Consider the following 23,467-nt stretch of genomic DNA (forward strand, 5'->3'; position numbering starts at 1 on the left):
TAGACGGGGCAGGTTGTTGTGTTCAGGTTGATCGTACCACTTTTTAGACATAACATACATACAGCTGCCAATACCTGAAAGACGAGCCCTTTAATATTACAGAGCAGCATTGTGAGAGCTCCGATGACTCCGGAACCCGGAATCCAGGCGAGGGGGGCGGCGAATCCGCTCCGGATGCTCGGAGCGGTCTAGTGGCCCGAGCCTTCCAGACACACCTCCTTGTGTCACCAGCACCACGGACCTGGGATTGGTGCAACGGCCACAAGGAGGCGGAGAGAGGGGCAGTCATGGGTAGAAAAGAGGCGGGGAATGCAGAAAGCACTGTCTGCCGACCGGAAGAGACCGCCAGCGAGACGGAGAAAGGCGAGAGTAGAGAAGCGAACAACCCCGGGAAAGGAGGAGAGGAGCCCAGCGGAAAGGAGCCCAGCAGAGAGAAGCCCAGCGGAGAGGAGCCCAGCGGAAAGGAGCCCAGCAGAGACGAGCCCAGCGGAGAGGAGCCCAGCGGAGAGGAGCCCAGCGGAAAGGAGCCCAGCAGAGACGAGCCCAGCGGAGAGGAGCCCAGCGGAGAGGAGCCCAGCGGTGAGGAGCCCAGCGGGGACCCAAGAGAGAGGAAGGCAGCAGATCCGAAGACCGGAGGGTCCGGGAGTGCAGAGACAACCGAGGACGCTCAAGGTCCCAGCGCCGCGGCCCAGTTCCTGGGTCGTGGCTCAAGGCAAGTGACCGCTCGGGGTTCACTGTGGTGGTGGGCTGGGCAGAGCTGCATGGGGCTGTGAAACGGGGCACAAGAGGATTGGAGGGGAAGTGTGTGTTGCCCTAGCCTTTATAACAGCACCCCGTCACACCTCGACCAGTTCCCTTTAGTCACATCTAAGCATCCTTAAACACCCCCACAACCCCTGGTGACGGTGGCACCTAACCCGACTAGCGTCTGAACAAAACCAGTAACCCTGTGTATTCATCCTTTTACATGTCGCTGAGACCCGGAGTCCACCACGAGAGGCGAGAACAGCCGACGGACTTCGCAAAGGAAGAAGACTCTGTCCCACACGGAACACTTCCTCCTGACACTCCACCCTTGTTTTTCCTTATTCTTGAACCCCTGGTGTACTGTGACCCAGCAGCTAAGAAAGGCAAACCAATTAAAAAGAAGCAACACCTCTGAAAATAGTACTTGTTTCTGTCGTGTCTCTGACAAGCCTCCTTCTTCTAAGGTAGTCACCAGGGCCCGGCCGAACTGAACCCCCCCCCCCCTGGTACAAGTGGTGTCAGAAGTGGGATTTCCTTTGTGTTACTGCTGTGAAACATACCGTGTCGCCTCATGACACAACCCGTGCCCATGGAGAACGTCGTGTCCCAGTTGGCCGAGGGCCAAAGACATCTACAACTGGTGTTGGAACAACAGATCCAAGCCGCCCGAGTAGAGCGGGAATCCCTACAAGGTGCTTTGAAGGACCAGGCCACCCTCATCGCCACTAATCAACAGGTCCAGGATACCGCCATTTTACGGCTAACTGATGCGATTGTCAACACCCAGGTCCGTCCACACGTCCCAGGAACAGTGCTTCAAAAATATCAGACAGGAGAAGACCCTGATTACTTTTTCTTGAATTTCGAGAGAGTGGCTACCACAGCGGCCTGGCCTCAGGAACGGTGGGGTCAGTACATAGCCCCCCTTCTCTCCGGAGAACTACAGGCCGCATACCAATCCGCCAATCCCAACGGTACAACCCCCTATGCGGATGTAAAGAAAGCCATACTCGAACGGATGGGTTGTGATCAGGAACACTATCGCAATAAATTCCGGAGAGAGAAATGGTCCCTAGGAGAAAACCCCCGAGCATTATATTTCCGGATACGGGACTTGGGACATAGGTGGTTAACTCCACACACTTCCACCCCGGAAGAGGTGGTAGAGAAAATCTACCTAGAACAATTCCTAGAAGCATTACCACCGAGCACCAGGTCCTGGATCAAGCAACACCCGATGCTCACCTCCACCTCGGCGGTGGATCTTGCATGTGCTTTCCATCGGGCCCCTGACTTCAAATCCAGCACAGTCCGCCACCAGAGCCATCCCAGCCGTGCAGTTTTCGAACGGCCCAAAGAGAAGATAGCGCACTCAAGTACGCTTGGGCCCAAGCACAAGACACACCGCCCGGACAGGTAGGACCTCACTTTTTCGTAAAACGTGGACTGTTGTATCGAGGGGTGAAGGAGGGCTCCCTGACTAAGACACAATTACTCATCCCAAATCCATACCGTGAGCACGTCCTTTTACTCGCGCACAACAAGATGGGTGGGGGTCACTGTGGTAGAGAAAAAACCTTGAAATACCTTCTGGAGCGCTTCTTCTGGCCTGGTGTGTACAGGGATGTAGCTAGACACTGCGCCGCCTGTGTACGGTGTCAATATACTTGCCCCGAAGCCCCTGCAAAAGCCCCATTGCATCCCTTACCCATCATTGATGTCCCCTTTAAGAGAGTGGGCATGGACCTAGTAGGCCCCTTGACTCCATCAGCCCGGGGACACCGCTATATTCTGGTTATAGTAGACTATGCCAGCAGGTACCCGGAGGCATTTTCCTTAACCACCATGACCACCCAGGCCATTGCCCAAGCCATGATCGCTTTATTTTCCCGGGTGGGTTTTCCATCTGAAATCCTCACCGACCAGGGCACCCCCTTCATGTCCCGTTTGATGTCCCAAATCTGTCAAATCCTGGGAATCAAGAGACTACGCACATCGGTATACCACCCCCAAACCGATGACCTGGTGGAGAGGTATAACAAAACCATCAAACACCTCCTCCGCAAGGTCATTTCGGAGACAGGGAGGGATTGGGACCGCCAGTTGCCTCTCGTTCTCTCTGCCTTACGGTCCCATGAACAGGCATCCACAGGGTATTCACCATTCGAAATACTTTTCGGGCGGAAACCCAGGACCCTGCTCGACATGGCAGCCGAACAGTGGGAGGAGGAGGATGAGGAGGGAAAACCGTTGTTGAAATATGCCTCAGACCTCAGGGCCTCCCTGTTTCACATATGGGGAATCGTACACGACAATATGAAGCGGGCACAGGAAACCCAAAAGAAACTATATGACATGCGAAGCAAACTGTGAGAGTTTCAACCTGGGGACAGGGTCCTATTGCTGCTTCCCTCTACTGAGGATAAGCTCCTGATGAAATGGCAGGGTCCTTATGAGATAGAACACAAAGTCTCCCCTGTGACATATAGCGTAAAACTACCCCATCGCGCCCGCAGTAGGCAAATCTATCACGTCAATTTGTTGAAGAAATGGGAAGAAACAACACCCACCCAACCCGCCTATCTGGTCTGCTCGAACAAGCAGGTGGAAATAGCACTCCCCACCAAACCAGACCTTGTACCCGATCCGGTGCCGCAGAGGGGGGTCTTGACACCCCCTCAAAAGAACCAGTTAGAAAGCCTAATAGACTGTTATCCCGGCCTGTTTTCCTCAAAACCCGGGTTAACCTCTATCGTCCAACATGAGATAGTCTTCTTGGAGAAACACATAGTGAGACAAAAACCATATCGCATCCCGGCAGCCCGTAGAGAAGCGATAGAAAAGGAAGTAGTGGACATGTTAAACGCAGGAATTATCTAACCCTCCCTGAGTGACTGGTGTTCACCGATTGTCATTGTACCGAAACCAGATGGAAGTCTCCGTTTCTGTATTGACTTCCGACAAGTGAACGCCCTCACGAAGTACGATACATATCCTATGCCCAGGATCGACGAACTAATAGAGCGACTCGGTAAGGCCCGTTATATGTCCACACTAGACCTTACAAAAGGTTATTGGCAAATCCCATTGTCCCCTCAGTCGCGAGAAAAAAACGCCTTTGCCACCCCCTCCGGTCTGTATCAGTTCAAGGTCCTGCCCTTTGGCCTGCATGGGGCACCTGCCACATTCCAAAGACTGATAGACACTATCCTAAAACCCTACACGGCCTATGCAGCAGCCTACCTAGACGACATCGTTATTTACAGTCAGACATGGGAAGACCACCTATATCATCTGGGGGAGGTTTTTTCGGCTATTCAGGCCGCTGGTCTCACGATTAACCCTAAGAAATCACTGTTGGGTACTAAGGAAATCCAGTATTTGGGGTACACCGTCACAGACGGATGTATAAAGCCCCAAATAAACAAAGTAGAAGCCGTTAAAAACATTCCCAAACCAACCACGAAAAAGGACGTCCGTCCCTCTTGGGTTTTATCGGGTATTACCGCCGATTCATTCCTTCATTTTCCTCCCTAGCCAGTCCTCTGACTACTCTACTAACAAAAGCACACCCCTCCCGTATACAGGACTGGACTCAAGAACACGAACACAGCTTTCACGCCCTCAAAAACGCCATCTCTACAGCCCCTGTCCTTAGTTGCCCGGACTTCACGATGCCTTTTGTCCTACAAACAGACGCTTCGGGACTCGGCCTCGGGGCCGTGTTATGCCAGCCTGACCACAAAGGCGACTTACGGCCACTCCTGTACATCAGCCGTAAGTTGTTTCCCAGGGAGACCCGGTATTCAACCATCGAGATAGAATGCCTTGCTATCAAGTGGGCTGTGGAAACACTACAATATTACCTGTTGGGAAGACAGTTCACAATATTAACTGACCATGCCCCTCTCACCTGGGTGTCCCGTAACAAGAACACCAATGCACGCATCCCTCGATGGTTTCTGGCATTACAACCTTTTTCCTTCCAGACGATCCATGTACCACGGTCCCGGAACGTCGGTCCAGACTATCTCTCCCGCCACCCATCATCCGAATGGCCCCTACGTCCATTCCTAAGGGAGGGGATGTGTGAGAGCTCCGATGACTCCGGAACCCGGAATCCAGGCGAGGGGGACGGCGAATCCGCTCCGGATGCTCGGAGCGGTCTAGTGGCCCGAGCCTTCCAGACACACCTCCTTGTGTCACCAGCACCACGGACCTGGGATTGGTGCAACGGCCACAAGGAGGCGGAGAAAGGGGCAGTCATGGGTAGAAAAGAGGCGGGGAATGCAGAAAGCACTGTCTGCCGACCGGAAGAGACCGCCAGCGAGACGGAGAAAGGCGAGAGTAGAGAAGCGAATGACCCCGGGAAAGGAGGAGAGGAGCCCAGCGGAAAGGAGCCCAGCAGAGAGGAGCCCAGCGGAGAGGAGCCCAGCGGAAAGGAGCCCAGCAGAGACGAGCCCAGCGGAGAGGAGCCCAGCGGAGAGGAGCCCAGCGGAAAGGAGCCCAGCAGAGATGAGCCCAGCGGAGAGGAGCCCAGCGGAGAGGAGCCCAGCGGTGAGGAGCCCAGCGGGGACCCAAGAGAGAGGAAGGCAGCAGATCCGAAGACCGGAGGGTCCGGGAGTGCAGAGACAACCGAGAACGCTCAAGGTCCCAGCGCCGCGGCCCAGTTCCTGGGTCGTGGCTCAAGGCAAGTGACCGCTCGGGGTTCACTGTGGTGGTGGGCTGGGCAGAGCTGCATGGGGCTGTGAAACGGGGCACAAGAGGATTGGAGGGGAAGTGTGTGTTGCCCTAGCCTTTATAACAGCACCCCGTCACACCTCGACCAGTTCCCTTTAGTCACATCTAAGCATCCTTAAACACCCCCACAACCCCTGGTGACGGTGGCACCTACCCCGACTAGCGTCTGAACAAAACCAGTAACCCTGTGTATTCATCCTTTTACATGTCGCTGAGACCCGGAGTCCACCACGAGAGGCGAGAACAGCCGACAGACTTCGCAAAGGAAGAAGACTCTGTCCCACACGGAACACTTCCTCCTGACACTCCACCCTTGTTTTTCCTTATTCTTGAACCCCTGGTGTACTGTGACCCAGCAGCTAAGAAAGGCAAACCAATTAAAAAGAAGCAACACCTCTGAAAATAGTACTTGTTTCTGTCGTGTCTCTGACAAGCCTCCTTCTTCTAAGGTAGTCACCAGGGCCCGGCCGAACTGAACCCCCCCCCCTGGTACAAGTGGTGTCAGAAGTGGGATTTCCTTTGTGTTACTGCTGTGAAACATACCGTGTCGCCTCATGACACAACCCGTGCCCATGGAGAACGTCGTGTCCCAGTTGGCCGAGGGCCAAAGACATCTACAACTGATGTTGGAACAACAGATCCAAGCCGCCCGAGTAGAGCGGGAATCCCTACAAGGTGCTTTGAAGGACCAGGCCACCCTCATCGCCACTAATCAACAGGTCCAGGATACCGCCATTTTACGGCTAACTGATGCGATTGTCAACACCCAGGTCCGTCCACACGTCCCAGGAACAGTGCTTCAAAAATATCAGACAGGAGAAGACCCTGATTACTTTTTCTTGAATTTCGAGAGAGTGGCTACCACAGCGGCCTGGCCTCAGGAACGGTGGGGTCAGTACATAGCCCCCCTTCTCTCCGGAGAACTACAGGCCGCATACCAATCCGCCAATCCCAACGGTACAACCCCCTATGCGGATGTAAAGAAAGCCATACTCGAACGGATGGGTTGTGATCAGGAACACTATCGCAATAAATTCCGGAGAGAGAAATGGTCCCTAGGCGAAAACCCCCGAGCATTATATTTCCAGATACGGGACTTGGGACATAGGTGGTTAACTCCACACACTTCCACCCCAGAAGAGGTGGTAGAGAAAATCTACCTAGAACAATTCCTAGAAGCATTACCACCGAGCACCAGGTCCTGGATCAAGCAACACCCGATGCTCACCTCCACCTCGGCGGTGGATCTTGCATGTGCTTTCCATCGGGCCCCTGACTTCAAATCCAGCACAGTCCGCCACCAGAGCCATCCCAGCCGTGCAGTTTTCGAACGGCCCAAAGAGAAGATAGCGAATCTCAAGTACGCTTGGGCCCAAGCACAAGACACACCGCCCGGACAGGTAGGACCTCACTTTTTCGTAAAACGTGGACTGTTGTATCGAGGGGTGAAGGAGGGCTCCCTGACTAAGACACAATTACTCGTCCCAAATCCATACCGTGAGCACGTCCTTTTACTCGCGCACAACAAGATGGGTGGGGGTCACTGTGGTAGAGAAAAAACCTTGAAACACCTTCTGGAGCGCTTCTTCTGGCCTGGTGTGTACAGGGATGTAGCTAGACACTGCGCCGCCTGTGTACGGTGTCAATATACTTGCCCCGAAGCCCCTGCAAAAGCCCCATTGCATCCCTTACCCATCATTGATGTCCCCTTTAAGAGAGTGGGCATGGACCTAGTAGGCCCCTTGACTCCATCAGCCCGGGGACACCGCTATATTCTGGTTATAGTAGACTATGCCAGCAGGTACCCGGAGGCATTTCCCTTAACCACCATGACCACCCAGGCCGTTGCCCAAGCCATGATCGCTTTATTTTCCCGGGTGGGTTTTCCATCCGAAATCCTCACCGACCAGGGCCCCCTCTTTATGTCCCGTTTGATGTCCCAAATCTGTCAAATCCTGGGAATCAAGAGACTAAGCACATCGGTATACCACCCCCAAACCGATGGCCTGGTGGAGAGGTATAACAAAACCATCAAACACCTCCTCCGCAAGGTCATTTCGGAGACAGGGAGGGATTGGGACCGCCAGTTGCCTCTCGTTCTCTCTGCCTTACGGTCCCATGAACAGGCATCCACAGGGTATTCACCATTCGAAATACTTTTCGGGCGGAAACCCAGGACCCTGCTCGACATGGCAGCCGAACAGTGGGAGGAGGAGGATGAGGAGGGAAAACCGTTGTTGAAATATGCCTCAGACCTCAGGGCCTCCCTGTTTCACATATGGGGAATCGTACACGACAATATGAGGCGGGCACAGGAAACCCAAAAGAAACAATATGACATGCGAAGCAAACTGCGAGAGTTTCAACCTGGGGACAGGGTCCTATTGCTGCTTCCCACTACTGAGGATAAGCTCCTGATGAAATGGCAGGGTCCTTATGAGATAGAACACAAAGTCTCCCTTGTGACATATAGCGTAAAACTACCCCATCGTGCCCGCGGTAGGCAAATCTATCACGTCAATTTGTTGAAGAAATGGGAAGAAACAACACCCACCCAACCCGCCTATCTGGTCTGCTCGAACAAGCAGGTGGAAATAGCACTCCCCACCAAACCAGACCTTGTACCCGATCCGGTGCCGCAGGGGGAGGTCTTGTCACCCCCTCAAAAGAACCAGTTAGAAAGCCTAATAGACTGTTATCCCGGCCTGTTTTCCTCAAAACCTGGGTTAACCTCTATCGTCCAACATGAGATAGTCTCCTTGGAGAAACACATAGTGAGACAAAAACCATATCGCATCCCGGCAGCCCGTAGAGAAGCGGTAGAAAAGAAAGTAGTGGACATGTTAAACGCAGGAATTATCGAACCCTCCCTGAGTGACTGGTGTTCACCGATTGTCATTGTACCGAAACCAGATGGAAGTCTCCGTTTCTGTATTGACTTCCGACAAGTGAACGCCCTCACGAAGTACGATACATATCCTATGCCCAGGATCGACGAACTAATAGAGCGACTCGGTAAGGCCCGTTATATGTCCACACTAGACCTTACAAAAGGTTATTGGCAAATCCCATTGTCCCCTCAGTCGCGAGAAAAAAACGCCTTTGCCACCCCCTCCGGTCTGTATAAGTTCAAGGTCCTGCCCTTTGGCCTGCATGGGGCACCTGCCACATTCCAAAGACTGATAGACACTATCCTAAAACCCTACACGGCCTATGCAGCAGCCTACCTAGACGACATCGTTATTTACAGTCAGACATGGGAAGACCACCTATATCATCTGGGGGAGGTTTTTTCAGCTATTCAGGCCGCTGGTCTCACGATTAACCCTAAGAAATCACTGTTGGGTACTAAGGAAATCCAGTATTTGGGGTACACCGTCACAGACGGATGTATAAAGCCCCAAATAAACAAAGTAGAAGCCGTTAAAAACATTCCCAAACCAACCACGAAAAAGGACGTCCGCTCCTTCTTGGGTTTTATCGGGTATTACCGCCGATTCATTCCTTCATTTTCCTCCCTAGCCAGTCCTCTGACTACTCTACTAACAAAAGCACACCCCTCCCGTATACAGGACTGGACTCAAGAACACGAACACAGCTTTCAAGCCCTCAAAAACGCCATCTGTACAGCCCCTGTCCTTAGTTGCCCGGACTTCACGATGCCTTTTGTCCTACAAACAGACGCTTCGGGACTCGGCCTCGGGGCCTTGTTATGCCAGCCTGACCACAAAGGCGACTTACGGCCACTCCTGTACATCAGCCGTAAGTTGTTTCCCAGGGAGACCCGGTATTCAACCATCGAGATAGAATGCCTTGCTATCAAGTGGGCTGTGGAAAAACTACAATATTACCTGTTGGGAAGACAGTTCACAATATTAACTGACCATGCCCCTCTCACCTGGTTGTCCCGTAACAAGAACACCAATGCACGCATCCTTCGATGGTTTCTGGCATTACAACCTTTTTCCTTCCAGACGATCCATGTACCACGGTCCCGGAACGTCGGTCCAGACTATCTCTCCCGCCACCCATCATCCGAATGGCCCCTACGTCCATTCCTAAGGGAGGGGATGTGTGAGAGCTCCGATGACTCTGGAACCCGGAATCCAGGCGAGGGGGACGGCGAATCCGCTCCGGATGCTCGGAGCGGTCTAGTGGCCCGAGCCTTCCAGACACACCTCCTTGTGTCACCAGCACCACGGACCTGGGATTGGTGCAACGGCCACAAGGAGGCGGAGAGAGGGGCAGTCATGGGTAGAAAAGAGGCGGGGAATGCAGAAAGCACTGTCTGCCGACCGGAAGAGACCGCCAGCGAGACGGAGAAAGGCGAGAGTAGAGAAGCGAACGACCCCGGGAAAGGAGGAGAGGAGCCCAGCGGAAAGGAGCCCAGCAGAGAGGAGCCCAGCGGAGAGGAGCCCAGCGGAAAGGAGCCCAGCAGAGACAAGCCCAGCGGAGAGGAGCCCAGCGGAGAGGAGCCCAGCGGAAAGGAGCCCAGCAGAGACGAGCCCAGCGGAGAGGAGCCCAGCGGAGAGGAGCCCAGCGGTGAGGAGCCCAGCGGGGACCCAAGAGAGAGGAAGGCAGCAGATCCGAAGACCGGAGGGTCCGGGAGTGCAGAGACAACCGAGGACGCTCAAGGTCCCAGCGCCGCGGCCCAGTTCCTGGGTTGTGGCTCAAGGCAAGTGACCGCTCGGGGTTCACTGTGGTGGTGGGCTGGGCAGAGCTGCATGGGGCTGTGAAACGGGGCACAAGAGGATTGGAGGGGAAGTGTGTGTTGCCCTAGCCTTTATAACAGCACCCCGTCACACCTCGACCAGTTCCCTTTAGTCACATCTAAGCATCCTTAAACACCCCCACAACCCCTGGTGACGGTGGCACCTAACCCGACTAGCGTCTGAACAAAACCAGTAACCCTGTGTATTCATCCTTTTACATGTCGCTGAGACCCGGAGTCCACCACGAGAGGCGAGAACAGCCGACGGACTTCGCAAAGGAAGAAGACTCTGTCCCACACGGAACACTTCCTCCTGACACTCCACCCTTGTTTTTCCTTATTCTTGAACCCCTGGTGTACTGTGACCCAGCAGCTAAGAAAGGCAAACCAATTAAAAAGAAGCAACACCTCTGAAAATAGTACTTGTTTCTGTCGTGTCTCTGACAAGCCTCCTTCTTCTAAGGTAGTCACCAGGGCCCGGCCGAACTGAACCCCCCCCCCCCCGGTACAAGCATGTTTTCTGTTACATTTGAAACGAAGAGCTGAAGCAGGAGAGAGCCTAGCTGATCCTGTGATGTGATTCCACTAAGCTGATCTATAAGGTATGGGGTCCCCCATGCAAGCCTAAGAGACCTTCTATTAGTCTAATAATACCTTATTAGTTGCTAGAGAAAGGAGGGTGTTTGTGTTCCACGGTCATTATTATTATGATTGCTCCTTTCATTTTCTATGGTATTGTAACAATGCTGATGGTGCTAATCCTAACCATTTGTCTGCTTGTGTTAGCCAAAGTACTGCATCTTAGGACGCGAGGTTTATAAAATAAACTCTTTAAACTTTTACCGTGTCTTTGTTATTCTGTTGTGGACTGATATTTAGCTACCAACGGGTATTTTGGGTTCCCACCACTCCTGAGAGTATCTAAGTCGCTTTTTCTGGGTTGTCTATACATTGGGACCGCCGAGCCAAATCTCGGATAACGAATGTGACACTAAGCTAGTCGGATACGGGTTCTTAGTTCTGAGGGGAGTTTCTGGTACACCACAATTCTCTGAGGTCCTGGTTTCCTGCACATAGTTTTGTGCATCAGCAGAATCCCTGCAACACACCGTCCTCTCCGTCAGCCTAACGTCAGGAAATCGAGAAAGGCCAGAAACGAACCCGCACCAACCTCTCTATTCTACCATAATTTATAGTAAAATCATTGACAAATTGTAGCAAAAACGGGTCTTCAAATGTTCTGATTGGTCAATCGAAATCGTCTGACAGGATTCCGACCAAAATAATGTCTCTGAGGTCATTATTCTTGCTTGTTCCGGTTTTTAGAAGCACATTATTGTTCTTTCTGAAAAGCTGGCTTGCTTCCCGGGATAACCTTGAAGGGTACAGTCTGGTTAGGGTCATGGCGAGGCCACTGTAGCTGGCGTCAGCGCAGGCGCACTTCACCCAAGCCTCGTTCAGCGTCGACAGTCGGATTAGGTACCAGAGGCAGCCATTTTGTGGCAGGCCCAAATGGTCAACTTAAGCAAAGGAAACACAAAACGTAATTAATACATAGAAATGACTAAATAATTGTTATTCCCTCACTAATAACCATATGTGTGTGTATTTATCTAGCAATAAGCAACACTCAAGCGGGTTTATACTTACAAAATAAAGCACAAATCACGAATACATCACAAAAGCGACATATATCATGCAATATTCTAATTGTCTATTATTAGTATGCGTACAGAATTTAGTATACGATTTAATAAAGTCATGCAAAGCAATCCCACGTGTATTTCAGTCATTAATAAGGTTGATTAGTTATTTCCACTTCAATCCATTAATTCGATTATAATTAATGAATTAATCTAATTAATAACCATGCAAAATGGGGTGGGTATACAACATTTTTGCATTACCCGCTCCAGCAATCCCCCCTTTGGTGATTTTATCACCATATCACCCAAAAAATGTTGTTCTGTCTTTACGGAATCTTTAAAATGTTTTCTTGCTCTTAATCATAATTCAGTTTCACCTATGTCTTCTCTTTTTGCTGATTCGTACATACTCTCCTTCCACTCCTCCAATTCTATCTCCTCAATTTCCCTTTCTTGTTTCTTATCTTTTCTTTTTGATTTTTCGCTATTTACTCTTTTCTTGTTTTTATTATTCTTACAACAAATACAACCTAATCTTATCACTAATATTATGCAAATTACACATGTTAATGGAATCAATATTTTGCCTACAAATGTACTACCAAGCTTTACTAAGAAATTTTTAATAGCAGCTATTTTCTTTCCAATCTTTTCCCAAACACCTTCAACCTTCAGTGGTACTATTTCATCATGCAATTCAGTAATATTCCTAATATAAATTTTCAGATCTTTGCTTTCGTCAGGAATGTAAGTACAACAATATTGAACCTTCAGCATTCCACAGACTCCACCCTCTTTTGCCAATAATATATCAAGGGCAAGTCGATTTTGCATTACCATAGCACGCATGGCAACCATTTCAGTGTCTACCAATAAGAATCCTCCAGCGGTGCTTGTTGACAAGCGATCCACTACTGTTGAAAGTCTTCTAATTTTGTTTGCATTCAGAGTTATTCCCACTGCTGGTATGAATGCTTCAGAAATGTCACCTACAATTTCTGCCCAAGATTCTCTCTTACTCCTCGCTAAATGATTACTTAAACTATGTGCACCATTTTCTCCTCTATCCATATGAAAATATTTCGGAAAGACCAGGCCTACGTAACATGTGCCATACCAATGGTCTGGCAAACGATAATATGCCCTGTTCCCACATATAAAATATAATCCAGGATAGACTGGATCGTTTCCACCTTTAAATCCCCATCCACCCATGATTCGGTATGTATCATGGCACTCACTATTACCTAGAAAATAATTATCATACACAGTTTGATTCCTTCGAATGCAAAATTTCCATTTCTGAGGCCAATCTAAAGCTATAGTTGGACTAGCTTCTCCTTTCCAGTGTTTTTCTCTTTCTACATCCCAGACTGTTTTCTCCACTTTCCCTTCTGCTGCCTTTCTTTGCATTTTCAGTCTTCTCTCTTCAACCATATATAAGAATGTCCTTTCCTCTTTCTTCAAACTGCATGTCAAATTGTTTCTAAAAATATATTCTAATGTTAGTTCTTTAGTTTCTAAGAAAAATTCACCTAATACCCTAGCAGGTTTTACTTTGTTTAATTTATTAAAAGAAGGCACTTGCGCAAAAATGTTATCTACATCTGAAAAATAATATTCTAATTTCCCTGTCTGATAAAATAAACTAGCTATTACACTACATGTTATTCCATACGTTGCTGGAAGGTGATGATAAGTCACTCCTTCAGAAACAGATGCAGGTAACTGGATGCATGCGTAGCAGTCCCGTACGTCCATTGTCTTTACATATTCATACAATAATTTTGAAAACACATTATTAGAAAAATCTGTTATTGACCTGTCTTTATGCAAATAATTATTATCTATTCTAGTTGGAACTACCTTTGGAATCTTCCCTATATTAGTTTTGTTCTCACTATGTCCTTCTAATGTATTTATAGTGATCTTAAAAGAAATGACAAGAGCAAGGATGCTCCATAAATGCATTAATAATCCTGTACAACAACAACACATTTTACACCATCTTTTCATGAATGTACATCTACCTTTGCTACTATCTATGTTAGCCATCTTTGTTAAAATGGACCGTGTCTTTTGACTTAGCCTCTTTCACTTCACAACTAGTCTTCTAACCTAAGGCTCTAACACCTATTTGGTTCTACCAGCCTCTATCTTCTGATTTAATTTATTGTTCTCTTCATCAACAATTTTCTTGATTTATTCAGTCTGGCATCTCATCATTCTTCACTTTCCTTTTGTCATCCAAATACAGAATTTCCTGAACTTCCGTTTCTTCTTCTCCAATGTCTGACAAGAGAACTCTCAGGATTTCCGATTCTACTTCTTCTTCAATCACTTTCAGTACAGCCTCCTCTAGATTTCCTTGACTATCTGCCTCTTCTCCCTTTTCAGGCAGAGCCACGTACGTCCATTCCGGTGACTTATACTTCTGGTTAGGTTTCCTTGTTCTTTTACTCTCTTTATCCTCAGTTGTTTCGTCTTCTTTTGATTTTTCTTGATTTATCACTTCATTCACCTGTTCAGCTCTTGGTGAATTCACTCGTGTCAGTCGATATCTCAATTTCCTTATTTTATTGGGCCAGACGTCATCTTTTGCAACTCTTTTTACTTTACTTCCTTTGTCATTCTTTTCATTCCTCGAAGCTCTCTTTCTTAGAACTCGACCTTCAGGTATTTCATTTTCACATTCTTCAGACTCTATCTCAACTTGCTTTGTCTTTTCAACGATTTCTTCTTCCACCACTTGTTTGGTTTTCCCTACTTCTGTCCCTCCTCGGATCTCCGACACGCAATCTTTCTGCTGGCTACTTGTCCCTTCACCTAACTGGATGTTGCAGTTCCCTATACCTCCTCGAGGGTCTTCCGCAGAAATCTGTCCCTCTCTCTCTGTACCTGTCCCTTGTTCACTTAAATGTGTTATTTCAGGTGGAATTTCTCTCAGTCTCTCATCTGGTACTTCCTTTTCATGAATTTCTTTTATGGTTTCTTCAGTACTTTTTCCTCTTTTCTTTCTGTGTTCTTTTTTAGAACCCTGCGCTTCTTGCTCGTTTCCAGAATCGCTGGATTCAGAAATCTGCAATCTTCTTCTCAGAGAGCTACTTCTGGGGACCAAAGCTAGACTTGGTTCTGTTTCCCCCCTTTCAGAGTTTTCTCGTGTCTTTGACCCTTCGTGATCTGACTCAGTACTTGATTCTGATTCATCAAAATATTATTTTCCTGTGCTGTCCACCGGATTCGGAATTCTCAATGTGTGACTTGCATGGATCCAGTTTTTCAATCCAGCACACTTCACAGCTGATGTCGTGGTCAGAATGACTTGTCTTGGTTTTCCCCACCTTGGAACCAAACAATTTCTTCTTCTGTGGACCCTTATCCTTACCCAGTCACCTGGGCTCAGATCATGGGCTGGCTTCTTTTCAAGTGTGGTGGCATCCGCTCCAACCTGATGAAACACAGAATGAACTGCGTCAGCCAGGCCTTTACAGTATTCCTACACCATGTCATCAGTTATATTCATCAGCTTGTTGACTGGTATAAACACGTGTCTCATTGCACGTCCCATGATTATTTCATGAGGACTCAATCCTGTAGTTCTGTCTGGAATTGATCTAATAGTCATGAGTACCAGAGGCAAGACATTAGGCTATTCTATTTTTGATAGTACCATTCATCTGTTCAACCACACCAGAAGCCTCGGGTCGGTAGGCACAATGTAGTTTTTGTTCTACATTCAATGCTTCACAAATTAATCCTACAATCTCATTAGGGAAATGTCCTCCTCGGTCTGACTCAATTGTCACTGGGAAACCGAACCTAGGGAGGACCTTTCTCAGTAGTAGCTTGGCTACTGTCATCCCATCATTTCTCCTTGTTGGGAATGCTTCCACCCACCTAGAGAATAGGCAGACCACAACCAAAACATACCTCAGTCTGTTACAGGGAGGCATTTCAATGAAATCTACTTGCATTCTGGTGCAAGGCCCTCCTTCTCGACCTTTTGTTCCCAGACTCACTACTGTCTTCCTTCCAGGATTGTACTGCTGACATATTAGGCATCTTTGACAAAGACTTTCTGCTACAAGTCTGAATTTTGCATTGTACCAGGTCTGCTTAAATGACCTGATCATGGCATCTCTCCCTATATGTCCCTGACCATGATACATCTGTGCCATGGTAGACATCATGGTATCAGGCATAACTGGTCTTCCATCTCGATAGACCCACACATGATCCTTTTCCCTTGGGGCACATCCTGCTTTTACCCACTGTCTCATTTCCTCATCTCCTGCCTCTTCTTGCAACTGCCTTACCTCTTCCCAAGTTCCTACAATGTTAGTAAACATCAATGAGCAAGAAAACATTTCTCTTTCCTTAGCCCGATTGACCAAATTCTGATTTCGTGCACAATACTGTGCCATGTCATTAGCGTATCTATTTCTTGTGGCAATATAATCACCACCTTGACTATGAGCAGCACATTTTACAACAGCCAGTTGTCTGGGCAGCTGTATCGCCTCAAGCAATTTTCCAACCACTTCAGCATTCTTAATAGGAGTTCCACTCGAGGTTAGGAAACCTCTTTGTAGCCATAGTTGGCCAAAGTCATGGACCACTCCAAAGCCATACTGGCTGTCAGTTATCACGGTCACTCTCACACTCTTCCCAATCTTGCATGCTCTAGTCAAAGCCACGAGTTCTGCTACTTGGGCCGATTTCACTCCTTTCAGATAGGACACTTCTATTACTGCTGCGACTGTGCATACTGCATACGCTGCACTCAGTACTCCTTCATCTGTTCTCAAACATGACCCATCAACGAACATCACAAAATCACTTTCGAGCAAAGGTACATCTTTTATATCTGGTCGTGGTTTTGTACAAAAGTCAAGTACATCCAAGCAATCATGATCTACTTCATCTCTTACTTCCACAATCTCAGCATCAGGCAACAAGGTTGCAGGATTTACATTCAAACATCTTGCAAGACTCACATTAGTCGCACCTAATATGACCTTTTCATACTTAGTCAGCCGACTGTGTGTCATATATTGTGTACGACTCCTTGTTAACAGAATCGCTACATCATGAGGTACAAACACTTTCAATGGATATCCCATCACAATTCCTTCACTCTGCTCCAAACTTCGACATGTTGCAGTCACCGCTTTCAAACATCCAGGTAAAGCTACAGCTACTGGATCAAGCATTGATGAAAAATATGCAATTGGTCTTCTCAGTTTTCCATGCTTCTGAATCAACACAGAACGTGCACATCCATTTTTCTCACTGCAATACAACTCAAATTCTTTCTCATAGTCAGGCCTACCTAATGCAGGTACTTCACACAAACCATTTCTCAATTTTCTAAACGCTGCCAATTCCTCCTTGTTTAATTCAATGGTATCTTTCACATCACTTCTCGTTAATCGCACCAAAGGTTTGCGATCAAGGAGAAGTTGCTGATCCACTGACGACAGTATCCAACCATTCCCAAAAACATTCTCACCTCTCTTTGAGTCATAGGAGCTCTCATTCCTTTTATTATTCTGATTCTATCTATGGTTATTTTCCTTAGTCCTTTCTCAGTGTTATGTCCCAAATACTGCACTTCCTTCTTACAAAACTGTAATTTCGATGGTGACACCTTAAGTCCTCCATCTGCCAAATGATTCAGCAAGGCTATCGTGTCTACCTCACAGGCTTCGCGTGTTTTTGACGCTACCAAAAGGTTGTCAATGTATTGAACTAATACAGAGCTTTCGGGCATTTCTAGACTCTCCAAAGACTTCTTTAATAGCTGATTGAATATTGAGGGGCTTTCTGTATACCCCTGTGGGATTCGGCACCATGCCAAAATACGCTCTCCAAAACGAAATGCAAAAATTTGCTGACTGTCGTGGTGCAATGGGATGGAAAAGAAAGCATGACACAGATCAATCACTGTATAACATTCTGCATCATGGGGAATCTGATATAAAATTACTGAAGGATTTGGTACTATGGGGCAACATGATACCACAATTTTATTCACCTTTCTCAGATCTTGCACTATCCTGAATTTCCCATTAGGCTTTTTCAGTCCCATTATTGGTGAATTACATGGACTACTCATTATCTCTCCCAAAATTCCTTGCCTGATCATTTTCTCTATTAAAGGAGTTACTCCTTCAATTATTTCAGGTGTCAATTTGTATTGCGGAACATGTGGATATGTTATCCTTCCTTTACTGTTATTTTAATTGGATCTACATTTCTCATTAGCCCTACATCTTCTCCAGCGAAATCCCAAACTTCTGCTTTTACAGATTGTCTCAATTCTTTAGGTAATTCATCAGGGTTGAATACAGCATATGTTTCAGTAACTTCATTTTCTCTGTTAGCTATGGTCATTTTATGCAATACATCATCATATGGTGTTTCAAAAGCTATTCCATCCGGAGTGCAAAATATAGTGCAATTCATTTTGCACAACGGGTCCCTACCTAATAAATTTACAGGACTGGTGTCACACACCACAAAGCGGTGCATTTCTGAAAATTTCCCTATGCTAACTTTCACTGGTTCTGTAAGATATGTTGTAATCTGTCTGTTGGACACACAAACTACTTGGATCGTTTCATCCGAGAGAGGAAGATTCTTAACATCAGCTGATCTAACAGTTGATCGAGTAGCACCAGTATCCACTAGGAAAGTAATATTTTCATCATTAACCTTCCCATCTACAAAAGGTCCTGTCTGGTCTACTTCTAGAGTTGCGCCAAGTACGCACTCTCCTTCCTCCCTTCGGCACCGTCAATAGCTCTCTTCTGAGTCACTCTCATCGCGTTGCAGCCAATACTGCGAGACAGCACTAGCGCGGGGCAGCTTATTTACCTGTTCTTCATTGTAGAATCCCGATTCACTACTATACTTCTGTGTGTTTCTGCTCTGTGGAAAAGGCGGTTTTGGCACCTGATTCTGTGGGGGAACAACTTGCTGCTGTTGCTGCAGTTGACCACTCACCTCATGCTGCACCTGCGGGTTCAATGATGGATTTTCATTGTTAGTACTCGGGGGAAACTTGCACTCGGATTTCCAATGCCCTATCCTGCCGCAATTATGACATGGAAATTTCTTTTTAGCTTCTTCAATATTCCCTTTATACTTCCCAGGATTAAATTTCGAATTTGACCCTGCTTGTTCCACTAATTGTGCTTCTTGTCACTCCGCTACCTTTACCTGTGCCCACATTGCCTTCTCTTTTAGCTTCCGCTGTTTTGCTTCAATTTCATCACTGAAGTATTTAGCATGTCTCAATACTTCATCTATTTTCTTGTTTTGTCAATCTACCGTATGCTGTTTAATCATTTCACCAATTTCTGGACGTAAACCATATACAAATCTGTACACAAAATGACTCAAATCCTTTTCACTCAGATTCTCATAACCGCTAAACTGCTTAAAAGCTAGTATTGGCCTCTCATAATATGCATGTACTGACTATTTACTTTCCTGGTGTGTTCGATCAATTTTGACCCAATCTGTCTCTTTAGGGGGCACTTTATTTTTCAAAAATACCATAACCTGCTCATATTTCTTCATTACCTCGGGATCTGGAGCTCCTATTTTAGGATCCCTAGGATATTCCTGGGTCGGCCAATTAATCATAAGTTTGCACTCTGTCCATAGATCTGCTGGTACAATTATGTCAAACAGACTATTCAAATCAATCCATAATACTTTAGACAATTTCACAAATCTGTCCACCTGCCTGTACCACTCGACGGGCTTCTCACGCAGTCGAGGAAAATCATTTGTAAAAGACAAAATATCCTGTCTTGTCCATGGGACATGTACATATCCTCCTCCTGGAATCTCTCTCATAGGGCATTCTGTCACTACCTTCTCTTTTTCTCTTACAGGAAATGCTGAAAATGTCTTATCTGAGGCATCATCGCGTTTTCTATACCACCTGCTTCTCCATTTATCCATGTCTCCCCATTTTCTCAGTAAAATGATTATGTCCTTAATTTGACCTATTCGTCCTGTGGTGTTCATATTCTCAATATCCTTTTTGGTGAAATCTACTCAATATGGTTTCTGTAAGGCTTTTAGTTTTTCAATATCAATGCCCATCTCATTTGCCACTTCTTCTAACCTTTCATGTAAGTTTTTTGCTCTCCAGGCCACACTTTTGCACAAAAAAAAAAATTGTTCATCTTGATAGGTTTTCAATTTTTCTGTTGGGATAGTCCCTACTATTAATTCTTCCAATACCATTCGTAACTTGGCCACATCAATTGATTGGGATTCTTTGTCTTTCCTCTGCAAGCTTCTTAACCATTCACTTAACTCCTCTGTCGATGGTCCTACTGGTTTTTCTACACTTCGTTGTCCAAAAACTTTTTGTGTTTCTGACACTGTCTCTATCATTGTCATACGTCTCTCTGCACAATTCTGACCTACAAATGGATTATTTGAAAAATTTGGTTCCATTACACTCATAGTCTGCCTCCATGGATTCTCATTCTGACTCACTCTTGGTTGTTCTACCGGTTTATTACTTCTGTAAGGAACTGTCAAACAATGCTCACTGTCCTTCTGTTTGTCAAAAATAGGCATTACTGGACCTAAAGTTACTGGAACAGTTACCGCTTCTAGATTCTTAGTCAATTCTCTTATTTTCTCAGTTAATTCCAGGGTCGTTTTCACCAATTCTACAGAATTTTCTCCATCTGTTTTTTCTTCCGACCTCTTTTCTACTTCTCTAGTAGCACTGTTTTTACCCAAACTTAGGGATTCTGGTTCCGATTTTATAATTCGCATTGTTTCTCTCATTGGGGCACTTGGAGTTAATATTTCTGGTTCTGGTCGATACAGTGGTGGATTTTTATAGAACATATCATCAAGAACATCATCCTCGGACTCATTCACTCCATACCCTCTCGACTCCACATTATGCCTCTTTTCTACACACTTTCGTCCTTCATTCTCCCCTACAGTTCTTACAGGGAACACACCCTCAGTCATACTCGCATCCCGCCATCTTCTCATTCGATCATTATGCGTTTCATGTCCGTATGGTCTTCCAAACAGGTATCTATATCCTCTACCATTTCTTTGTCTCTCTCGTTCATGCATTTCGTCTTCCCATTCCGTCAAAGCCTCAAACTGCGTCGGTCTAGGTCTTGGTTCTAAATTCATCATTTTCTCTCTCAAGTTTCTAAAAACAGCCAAATTAAATGAACCATGCTCTGGAAAAGCTAATACTCCGTCCTCTTTCGTGTATCTCACCCAGTTATCTAACCAAATACAAGTATGATACCCATATTTCGCAATCATAAAGGATGCAGGGGTTTTTGGTGGAGGAAGTAACTGTCCTTCCCTAGTTTTAACTGGTTTGTCCTTCTTAAACCACTTCTTGATTCTTCCTAACCATGTTCTTTTCTCTTTTTCTGGTGGATCGTAATACATTTTCTTGCCTTTCGCGTATCGCTAGTCTCTCTTTACAACTGTACCGCTAGTCTATCCAATCACAGCGCGACTCACACTAACGCACCAATTCAGAGCGTCTACGTCACTGTCACAATCCTCAAATCCCAGCGCGACTCACACTAACGCACCAATCCGGACCGTTTCACAGTTCTGACCGACTGTCCAATCCCAGTGCGGTCGTTCTGACGTCAGCAGCCGCCGCGGCAGCTCCTGCTTACCCCTCCTTTAAAAATCTGCTCCGTAAGTTTTTGTTTCAATTTCTACACTTCTGTTAGTAACAACATAGAAACATCTCCATTGTCCGCTTCGCTAACAAAAGAACAGCAAAAGACCTTTCTCACGAGAATTCCGTCTTTCCCAAGAGCAGCGCTTACCTCTGCCCTACTACGGAATCATTACTTCCGTTGATAAAGTAGCACATCCCTCTACTTCACCCTTCTATCAAGCATTAGCTAATTGTTTCTCTAGTATTTAAGACACATAGTTGGAGACCCAATGCTCCTGAGAAATAAACCCAGAGTTTCGCAATTAACCCAAATGCCTTTACATTCACGCTCATTCACCCAAGAAAAATGTAGTACATTCACACAGAATCCTATATTTCCCGAGAACAGTGAACAGTCTGTTCTACTACAGAATTATGACATACGTTAACAAAGCAGCGCTTACCTCTCCTTTGTCCTTCTAACAAGCTCAGAGAGTACTGGAGAACAATAATAACCTTACATAAGGATACTACAAGTACCTATTACCTTTCCAGTGATAAGCGTTATCGGAATGCCAGTTGGATCCCTGGTACCTAAGACCAGAACTTCACAGGTAACCTTCGCTTTCATACACTCTTCTCTCACACTATAAATGTCTCCAATGGCAACACACGACGATGTTACCGAATCGAACCCAGACAATACGTCGTGCAACTTCAATTGTCACACGCTTCCCCTGTGTACCTACAGGGCAACAACAATTCCGTCGTTCCCGAGAGCAGCGCTTACCTCTGCTCTACTACGGTACTGTTACAAACTTCCGACTTCCTACATCCCCGAAGCCGTGCAAACAACATATAACTCAACGTAACTCAACATAGTGTGTTAGTACATAAATCAATACCAATCAATAACCCAAAAAATCAATAAGCAATGTACAAGCAATAATCACCAAACCAAAACAATAACAACCATCATTCTGCTACCAGAAAATCTGCTCCAGCGTGGAGTGCAAAATCCCTCCCTCTGTCACAGACCAAAGATCTCACATACACACACTATCCATACGTTCGCTGGTGGGGCCCATAACACCAACCTTCACTCACCCTCAATCTGCGTTTCTTAGGAGGCGATTATCTTCCACACGCTGGCATGAAAGGAAATACCACTTTTTACCCTAATGAGTGACAAATCTATACAACCTTCTGATACTCATTAGGCCCTGAACTTCACCTTTAGTATTCCTCTCATAAGTCGGGATGGATCAGTTAGTTGCAGGTTTAGATTGATTTGTTATTCTCTAATTAACCTTTTCGTTAACACATTTTCAATGAATAAACAACCCAACTCAATTCTGTAGTTGTTCAATTTCAATCTTTATCTAAATATTGCAAATTAAATCGTTCATTTAATCAAGTTGCCATTCATATTTACCTATTCGGGCTAATTGTCGTCCTCTATGTCAAATCTGGCAGTCTCGCAAATCTATGCCCATCAAATTTAGTAAATTCAGTTCATCAGGAGTTTGGGCATTAATTCAGTCCGTCAAAGATTCAGGGAAACAGCTGTCCTGCAGTGTCACCGTCCTCTCCGTCAGCCTAACGTCAGGAAATCGAGAAAGGCCAGAAACGAACCCGCACCAACCTCTCTATTCTACCATAATTTATAGTAAAATCATTGACAAATTGTAGCAAAAACGGGTCTTCAAATGTTCTGATTGGTCAATCGAAATCGTCTGACAGGATTCCCACCAAAATAATGTCTCTGAGGTCATTATTCTTGCTTGTTCCGGTTTTTAGAAGCACATTATTGTTCTTTCTGAAAAGCTGGCTTGCTTCCCGGGATAACCTTGAAGGGTACAGTCTGGTTAGGGTCATGACGAGGCCACTGTAGCTGGCGTCAGCGCAGGCGCACTTCACCCAAGCCTCGTTCAGCGT

The sequence above is a fragment of the Triturus cristatus genome, chromosome 7 (assembly GCF_964204655.1).
Source record: "Triturus cristatus chromosome 7, aTriCri1.1, whole genome shotgun sequence".
NCBI classification, from domain to species: Eukaryota; Metazoa; Chordata; class Amphibia; order Caudata; family Salamandridae; genus Triturus; species Triturus cristatus.